The sequence below is a fragment of the Eriocheir sinensis genome, unplaced genomic scaffold (assembly GCF_024679095.1).
Source record: "Eriocheir sinensis breed Jianghai 21 unplaced genomic scaffold, ASM2467909v1 Scaffold981, whole genome shotgun sequence".
Taxonomy (NCBI): domain Eukaryota; kingdom Metazoa; phylum Arthropoda; class Malacostraca; order Decapoda; family Varunidae; genus Eriocheir; species Eriocheir sinensis.
Genome location: NW_026112365.1, coordinates 65,001 through 74,768, shown reverse-complemented (window position 1 = coordinate 74,768; position 9,768 = coordinate 65,001). Strand labels below are relative to the sequence as shown.

Here is a 9,768-nt window from a genome sequence, read left to right as displayed (position 1 = left end):
CATACTGACTGCTCTTCTGAGCTTGCTAACTGCATGCCTCCCCTCCTCCCGCAGCCCCGCTGCACAAGATCTTCTACTCATGCTCATCCCTATACTGTCCAAACCCCTTATGCAAGAGTTAACCAGCATCTTCACTCTTTCATCCCTCACGCTGGTAAACTCTGGAACAATCTTCCTTCATCTGTATTTCCTCCTGCCTATGACTTGAACTCTTTCAAGAGGAGGGTATCAGGACACCTCTCCTCCCGAATTGACCTCTAATTTTGAACACTCCTTTAACCTCTGTTCTGGAGCAGTAAGTAGCGGGCCTTTTGTTTTTTTCATTAAGCCCTTGAACTCTCTCCGTAGCTATAAAAAAAAAATATATATATATATATATATATATATATATATATATATATATATATATATATATATATATATATATATATATATATATATATATACACAAACATATATGCATACGTATATTCCCACATATTGACATATATTTATACATAGAAACATACATACATACGTACATTCTTAAACAAACACATTTATACCTGTTGACATACATACATAAGTCATCAAGTAGCAGTAAACAATCAGCAACGTAAGAGGATTACAAAAAATAAAACAAATTTGTTACTAAGGCATCCAAGTGGAAACAGTTATCGCGCACCCCCCGTGGCCCGCTGGGTATATAAGACGGCAGCAGGTTAGCAGAGGCAGCACTAGCTCCAGCATGAAGGTCCTGGTTGTGTTTGCTCTCGTGGCCTTCGGCGCCGCCGCTGCCTGGCCCGGCGTTGGGTTTATGTCGGATGCCCCAGCAGGTAAACTATAGTGCATATGTGGTGATGTTCTTGTTTTAAATATTTTTCTCTTCCACAAATTTACATAGCCTGAAGGAATGCGCACACACACACACACACACACACACACACACACACACACACACACTAATGTGCTTTGATTTTTTATTCTCGCATTATTGAAAAATTGGAAATAAATGTAATAATTTCTTATACACACAGTGTAAAATCATCAGAGAACGTTCTTTTAGGTAACACTTTAAATACTAGCATAGGATTATTAAAAATCCTGTAGCTAATTAAATGTATATATCAATATTTGATTCACGACAGATGACTAGCAGATACAACGTGACGTGAACTACGCCTTCTACAAGATCTTCGAGCCGATCCGCGACAGCAACTTGCAGCAGAAGGCCATGACCTTCAACCCAGTGGCGGATACCTGCATGTCGAGAAGCTCGTGGACAAGTTAACAAACAAACGATTGCTGGAGAAGAAGCACTGGGCTACCGCCACCAACAAACGCCACCTGGAGGAGGCAGTCATGCTGTTCGAGGTGTTCATGCAGTGCAAGGACGGGAACTACGTCTCCAGCAACGCCCCCTACTTCAGGAGCGAGTCAACGAGGAGGAATTCCTGTACGCCGCCTACCATGCCATCAAACACTCCCTCTCACACAGCACGTCGTGCTGCCAGCCGTCTACGAAGTCAAGCCCCACTACTTCACCAAGGCCCAGGTCATCGGGCAAGCCGACGAGGTTAACGAGATGAAGCTGAGGAACATGGTCTTCCAGAACATCTTCACTGTCAACCTCCACGACATGGAACAGAGAGTCGCCTACTACCGTGAGGACCTCGGCATTGACACTCACCACTTCATGATCCACCTGGAAAACCCATTCTGGTGGAAGGACACCTACGGCTACCGCATTGACAGGAAGGGAGAGAACTTCTTCTACGCCCACCACCAGCTCCTCAGCCGCTACGACGCCGAGCGCATCTCCAACTACATGCCCCTCCTCGAGGAGCTGAAACTGGACGAGCTGCTGCACGAGGGCCTTGCTCCCCAGACCACCTACAAGTTCGGCGCTCCCTTCCCCATCCGCAACGACGACTTCCAGCTGCAGGACGTCCACAGGGTCGGCAAAATCCACGAACTTATCCACATGGTGGACCGCATCAACGACGCCATTGCCCACGGCTATGTGGAGAGCGACCAGGGAGAAAAGATCAATATTGAAAATGACAACGGCATCGCAGTCCTGGGTGACATCATCCAGTCGTCTTACTACAGCCCCAACCGCAAGCACTACGGCAACCTCACCACCCTGGCCTGCACCATGCTCGACCGTCAGGTTGACCCCAAGGACAAATACGACCTGCCCCCTGGCGTGGTCGCCCACATGGAGCTATACCCCTGTGACCCCGCCGCCTGGGGGCTGCACAAGCGCATCGACAACATCTTCAGGGAGCACTGTGATTATACAGAAATAAGACAAAACCAAAACTTTTTACACAACACAAAAAAACAAACCAGAGACTACTAATAGCCGATATGCTATATCTTTATCTTATTTCATCTCATTAATGTCACCAAGTAGCACTGTTGCTAGTTATGTTATCTTCCAGTGATACTATATGTTTGTTGAACTTGCCAACTAAATTTCTCCATTTTAAATGGTTATCATTTTTATAATTTTTATTAGTCACTCTTAATTTTATTGCTGTCATTTGTACTGTCAGTATTTTTGAGAAGTATTCGGCACCAAACGACAGCAGTTGTGGCGCCACGACCTCACGCCCCTAATCAATCTGCCAGGCCCTCCCCGCCCGCACCACAGGCCTCCCGAGCAGCGAAATGGATGGACAGAGCGAAGTAAAACTGAACCCTTTGATGAAGTGCTGTCATGTGGCGTTGTAACTTACTTCAGTTTGTTGATTAATTGTTTAACTGACTGACGAGTTGGCTGATTGACTGATTGACTGGCCGATGGATTGATTAACTGATTGATTGATTGAGTGACTGATGAATTGATTGATTGATTGATTGATGAAATGACTGATGGATTGATAGATTAACTAATTGATAAAATGGCTCATGGATTCATTGACTGACTGATGGATTGATTAATTGATTGATTGATAAAATGACTGATGAATTGATTAACTGATTGATAAAGTGACTGATGAATTGAATGATTAATTGATGGATAAAATGACTGATGAATTAGCTGATCATTTGATTAATTTACTAACTGATGGACTGACTAATATTTTGAAATGATTCACTTACTAATTGATCAATCTTTTCTTAAGAACATAAGAACATAAGAACGCAGGAGTCTGCAAGAGGCCGGTAGGCCTGTACGAGGCAGCTCCTTTGACCCTAAGCTCCCGTGTATCTAACCCCACCTAATATCGCTGTCCATGAATTTATCTAGTCTATTTTTGAATGTGACAATTGTATTGGCACTCACCACATGACTAAGCCTATTCCACTCATCCACCACCCTGTTAGTAAACCAATTTTTGCCTATGTCCCTGTTGAATCTGAATTTATCCAGTTTAAACCCGTTACTTCGTGTCCTACCCGGTTCTCTTACCAACAAAACCTTATGAATGTCTCCCTTATTAAAGCCCTTCATCCATTTATAAACCTCGATCATGTCTCCACGCACCCTTCGCCTTTCTAGAGAATGCAAGTTTAACTGTTTGAGTCTTTCCTCGTATGGCAAGTTTCTCAACCCCTGAACCATCTTAGTCATCCTCCTCTGCACCGATTCTAACATTTTGATATCCATTCTATAGTAGGGTGACCAGAACTGAACCGCATAGTCAAGATGAGGTCTAACTAATGCTAAATATAGTTTGAGGAAGACTGGGTCTTCTTTTGCTTACGCTCCTTGAAATAAATCCCAGTACCCTATTAGCTCGATTTCTAGCTTGAATGCATTGTGCCCTTGGACGGAGATCAGAGCTCACTAAGACCCCTAAATACCTCTCGCACCCAGACCTACTTATGAGATTGTCATTTAAGCAATAGTTATGTGATGGGTTGTTCATACCTAGACTCAGAATACTGCACTTCCTACATTGAACTCCATCTGCCATTTATCCGCCCAGTCATATAATCTGTTGAGTTCACCTTGGAGAATACTAGCGTCCTGATCCGACTCAATTACTCTACCGATCTTGGTATCATCTGCAAATTTACTAACATCACTACTAATTCCTGTATCTAAGTCATTGATATAAATAATAAACAAAAGTGGACCTAATACCGAACCTTGTGGGACCCCACTCGTAACACATCCCCAGTCAGATCTTTTACCATTGATTTGCACTCTTTGCCTCCTATTGCTAAGCCACGCCTTGACCCAGTTCAAAACGTTACCCTCTACTCCGTGAGCCTGTAATTTAAGCAACAGTCGTTGGTGAGGAACTTTGTCAAACGCTTTACTAAAATCAAGATAGATTACATCATAATTTTTATCTCTGTCAACTGCCTCAAATACTTTATTGTAGAAGGACAAGAGATTGGTGAGGCATGACCTACCTTTTGTGAACCCATGCTGCGAGTCGTGAATTGCTATGCTTCTCTAAATGCTCCCGAATGTTCCTGGCTATTATGGACTCCAGCATCTTCCCTATAACCGATGTTAAGCTAATTGGGCGATAGTTTGAAGCAACTGACCTGTCCCCCTTTTTAAAAATCGGCGTCACATTAGCTACTTTCCATAGGCTCGGCACATAGCCAGTATTTACCGACATCTTAAAGATGTCGGTTAGTGGGTCACTGATTACATCACCTAACTCCTTTAATACCCTCGGAAATATCCCGTCAGGACCTGGCGACTTGTTCTTCTTAAGCTTATCTATCTCATCCTGAACTACTTGCCTGGTAATGATTATATCCCTCAATTTATCGCCATCCCCGCCCTCGTACACCTGAACTCTTTCCGGTATAGTCGTTCGATCCTCCTGTGTGAATACTGAAAGGAAGTAGTCGTTCAACAATGTGCTCATATTTTCGTAATTTTCTACTAGCTCCCCTGTGTTTGTTTTCAGCGGTCCAATTTTCTCCCGTGTTTTGTTCTATACATCTGAAAGAAGCCCTTAGGATTACTTTTCGCCTCATTTGCTACTTTGATCTCATAGTTCTTTTTGCTATCCTGGTGTTTTTCTTAACTTATCTAGTTAGTTCGTCGGACCGGCCCCTGAGATTTTTTTCCCCATTTTTTTTTTTAAGATAAATTGCCTTCATTAACCCAATCTAGTTTTTTATTCCACGAGTCATCCACTTAGGATCATTGTTTTCTTTTCTAAGTGTTCGCTGTGGTATATGCTGGTCTTGCCCATCTACTATTACTCTATCTAAATGATTGTAAGACATTTCTACCTGGTTCTCCTGGCTCTCCAATCCGCAGTTCTGGCCCTCATGAATCCCTAAATTATCCCAGTTTACCCCTTCAAGATGTCTTCGAAGCCCCTCGTAGTTTGCTCTTCTAAAATCTGGCACTAACACTGGGTTTGGTTCTGGGTTACCGCCCAGTCTAAGCTAAAACGAACCGTTCTGTGATCACTATTTCCTAACTCTCCGCCCACCTCCAACTCACGTCGCAAGTTCCCATTATTGGTTAGGACTAAGTCTAATATGTTATCTCCTCGGTAGGCTCAGTAACTACCTGCTTAAGGAAATTATCTTGTATAACTTCAAGAAAGTCCTCGGCTTCCAGGTCACCCACTAGATCTTCCCAGTCTATATTCCTATAATTAAAGTCCCCATTACGCAGACATTTCTACTCATACTGCCCTGCCAATCTCCTGTAGTAATATACTCGTGTCCTGCCTGTTAAGGTTGGGTGGCCTGTATATAACTCCTAGAGTTAGTTTTTCTTTCCCTTTGTAAACGTCCACCCAAACTGATTCTGAATCCATGTTAGTTTTGACTGAGTTGTTAACTAGACATTTAAGTGAGTCTTTAACATATAGCGCAACTCCTCCTCCCTTTCTGCCCCTTCTGTCTTTGTGAAACATCTGATAACCCGTTATTTCAAATTCTGATCTAAAATTTCTATTAGCAGTGTCTATCCATGTCTCAGTGATCGCTATTATGTCAAAATTTTCTGAACAAGCTTCACCCCTTAGTAAGTCTATCTTGTTTCTGAGGCTCCTGCTGTTAGTATAGAAGATTCTTAGCCCGTCCTCTGTTACTCCCCTAGAATTACTTCTAAGCTGCCTGGTTATATTATGAGCTAGATGTCCCCTCCCATTACTCCTCCCATTGCTCCCATTACTCCTCCCCCCCTCGCCTATACTAAAAATTCCCTCAGAGTACCAAGTGCTCGCTCAAGGGAGTCTGAGAGAGCCTCAACACCCTTGAACGTCAAGTGTATCCCGTCACGGGCGTAGAGGGCGTCGTTGCCAAAGAAGAGGTCCAAATTGTCGACGAACAGCCACCCATTGCGCTCGCAGTGCTCAGCAAGTCTGCTGTTCACTGCTATCGCCCTGGACAGCCATCCATCGCCAACGCCCCTCCTTGGCAGGACGCCACACACTACTGGTGACCCACCAGCGTCACGTATCCTGCCTAACAATTCTCTAAAACGCCTGAGAAGGTCCTCGCTTGGCACACGAGAAACGTCGTTTCCGCCACAGCTGAGAAAGACAATGGGGTTCGATCACTCGCTTGCCATACACGCCTCAATCATTTCTGATATATGGCCCACCCTGCCCCTGGGAAACACACCTCGTCCTGTTCTTATCCTTGGAGCAAAATACCTGTCAACATAACGAACCTGAATATCACCAACAACAAGAACCCGACGGTCGGAAGGGGGCCAGGAGGTGGGTGAAGGGGAGGGGAGAGGGAAGGAGGGAGGGACCTGCTGTGAAGAACGAGGAGAAATTGTGGAAGAGGTGGAAGGTGGAAAGGGGGAGGAGGAGGAGGAGGAAGAAGGAGAAAGGGAGGGTGAGGTCGTAGGTTGCCGTCCTCCTCCTCCTCCTCCTCCTCCTCCTCCTTCTCCTCCTCCTCCTCCTCCTCCTCCTCCTCCTCCTCCTCCTCCTCCTCGTTTGAAGCAGACTCTTCATGGCACAGTAACCGACATCATGACCATTAACTTTGTGAGGAAGATGAAAATTGTTCCTCAAAGATAATTCCAAGATTGTTTTGTTCCATCCGAGTGTCTGTCTGTCTGTCTGTCTGTCGGTCTGTCTTTCTGTTTGTCTGTCTCTCTATCTATCTATCTATCTATCTTTATCGCTCTCAATTTAGAGTCTTCGTGTGGAAAGAGACCATTATTTTCACCTTATCTCTTCATCGACTCTCTTGTTCTCTCGCTTTTTCTTTTTCTTTCTTCCTTTATTCGTTTTCATTATGTTTTCCTTCCCTTTTTCCTTCGCTCCCTCGTTTCTCCTCCTCCGCCTCCTATTCCTTATTTTCCTCCATTTTCTCTCATTACTTACTATTATTTTTATTTTACTTCATCGCAATGTTGTCTGAAGTCTTTCTATTTCTATTGCTATAAATCTCGCTGTCCATTTCCTACGTTAACTTATCATCCTGTTTTGCTCTTCCTCCTTTCCTTTATCCTCTGCAGTTTTTTTTATTCCTAGTCTCTTCATTTTCATTTTCTCCTCCCTCTTTCTCTTTCTCATCTCCCTTTTCGTTTTCTTGTTTTCTTTTTAATCTTTGGTAGTTTTCTTATCCACCAATTCTCCCTCGGTCTTCTTTTCTTTTCTTCGTCTGCTTCTCTTCTCACTTTTCTTTTTTTTTTGGGTGGGTTTCTTTGTATTTCCTTCGTCAGTAGCTTTCTTATACAACCAACTCTCCTTCTTTCTTATTTTCTTATCCCTTTCTCTGTTTTTCATCTCCCTTTTCTTTCTCGTTTTTTTGTTTTATTTTATCTTCGGCAGCTTTCTTATCCATCCAGTCTCCTTCTTTCTTCTTTTCTCCTCCGTCTTTCTGTTCTTCATCTCCGTTTTCGTTTTCTTATCTTCGGTAGCTTTCTCATCCTGTCTCTTCATTCTCCTTTTCTCCTCCGTCTTTCTGTTCTTCATCTCCCTTCTCGCTCTCGGTTTTTATATAGCTTCTTTTTCCTCTCCTCGTCGGTCAGTCCATCTGGCTTTCCACATCTGCGAGTCTTCCGTGCCGCTGAGTGCTTGATGTAAAAGCTCCTCGGCGGTCGAATACTCAGAGATCCTCGAGGTTGCTTGAAGAGCCTGTTTGAACCACGCGATAAGACACACATCCAGTCCCCCCTCCCGTGGTCTTAGAATGGATAGAGACGTCAGCTGGGCTCTTTTTGGTCATCGTCCGTGAATCGTATGCTGTGTAAGGTATCTAATTTCTTCTTCGTGGATGTATACGATGCTCAGTAAGGCAGTGGCAGGATTAGTGTGGCGGGTATTTCTTTTTATCAACGTCCGGGAATCGTGTTTTCTGTAACGTATGTGATTCCTGTCTCTTGGAGGTATTGTTTATTTATTTTATTTTTTTTACAACAAAGGAGACAGCTCAAGGGCACAAAAAAAGGAAACAATAATAAAAAAAGCCCGCTACTCGCTGCTCCTAAAAAGAATCAAAAGAGGTGGCAGAAAGAGAGGTCAATTTCGGGAGGGGACGTGATGGAATTAGTATGTCAGTCGCCGTATTTAGTGTGAAAGGTTTAGGCGGAGTTAGTGTGTCAGGTGTTGTGTTTAGTGTGATCGGAGTTAGTATGTCAGGGCGCAGTATTTAATCTTCAAGTTTTAGATCGAATTAGTGTGCAAGTTTAAGATCAAATTAGTGTGTCCGGTTCTTTGTTCATGGTAAAAATTGTGCCAGGCGTTGTGTATAGTGTGAAGGGTTTAGACGGTATTATAGTGTGTCAGGCGCCGTGTCCCGTGTAAAAGGTTTCCGGTTAGTCTCGCAGCTGCATCTTAGACTAGAGACAGCAGTTCGTGTATGTTATGTTACTTATGTCCCGGGCGGAGTGGAAAAATTTGGGCGGCTTTTCCGATACCCTACGCCCCTGTCCACCCAGCAGTGAATGGGTACCAGGTATTAATCGGGGGTTGTGTACTGTCTCCTGGTATCTGTTCCCTTCTCCTATAATTCCTTCCCCCTCCTGTCTCTCTCCGGCATATGACCACAGATGTTGCGCCGACTAAACGAAACTTTCCAACTTTTATGTTACTTATGTGTGTGTCAGGCTGTGTGTTCAGGGTAAAAGGTTTCAGGGTTAGTCTCGCAGCTGTATCTTTCTTGCCCCGTCCATCGTAGGAGAGTTCTTGGGCCACATCCTCCCTGCTCTTTCAGGTCGTAATTCATCTTGGCGAGGCTCTTTGGGGACGGACCACAAACACGAGCTCTTCATGTGTGGCGGCGAATAAAGCAAAGTGAGGAGGCTTTTGCGGGGCCGTCATCACCGAGTTTATGTTCTGCAGTGAAACGAAGCTTTTAACGGATGAGCTACTTGAAGAAAACAAACGAGGAAAAAAAAATATAAGAAGAAAACACGAGAAAAAAGAAGAAAAAACTAGCCATTAAGCAGAGAATAGTAGTCATCCTCCTCCTCCTCCTCCTCCTCTTCCTCCTCCTCGTCTTCGTCCTCGTCCTCCTCTTCCTCTTCTTCCTCGTCCTCCTTCTCTTCCTCTTCGTCCTTTTCGTCCTCTTCCTCCTCCTCCTCCTCGTCCTTTTTCTCGTCCTCCTCCTCCTCCTCCTCCTCCTCCTCCTTCCTCGTCCTTTTTTTTCGTTCCCATATTTCTTCCTTCCACTTATAAGCTAAATTGTTCTTGGTTACTTTATACTTTTTCTGTTTCCTTTTATTCGTGACTTTTCCTTCCTTCCATTTCTTACTTACTTTTTTCTTCCCTTATTTCTTCCGTCCATTAATTTTCTTCTTTTTTCTTTCCTTATTTCTTCTGTCCATTAATTTTCTTCCTTTTTCGTTCCTTATTTCTTCCGTCCATTTCTTCCTTCCACTTATAA

At 43.9% G+C, this 9,768-nt stretch overlaps 1 pseudogene; it reads left to right on the top strand.

The window, feature by feature from the left end:
* The first annotated feature begins 727 nt into the window (after nt 1-727).
* LOC126995094 (pseudohemocyanin-2-like) overlaps nt 728-9,768 on the top strand; it is a 9,209-nt pseudogene continuing 168 nt past the window's right edge.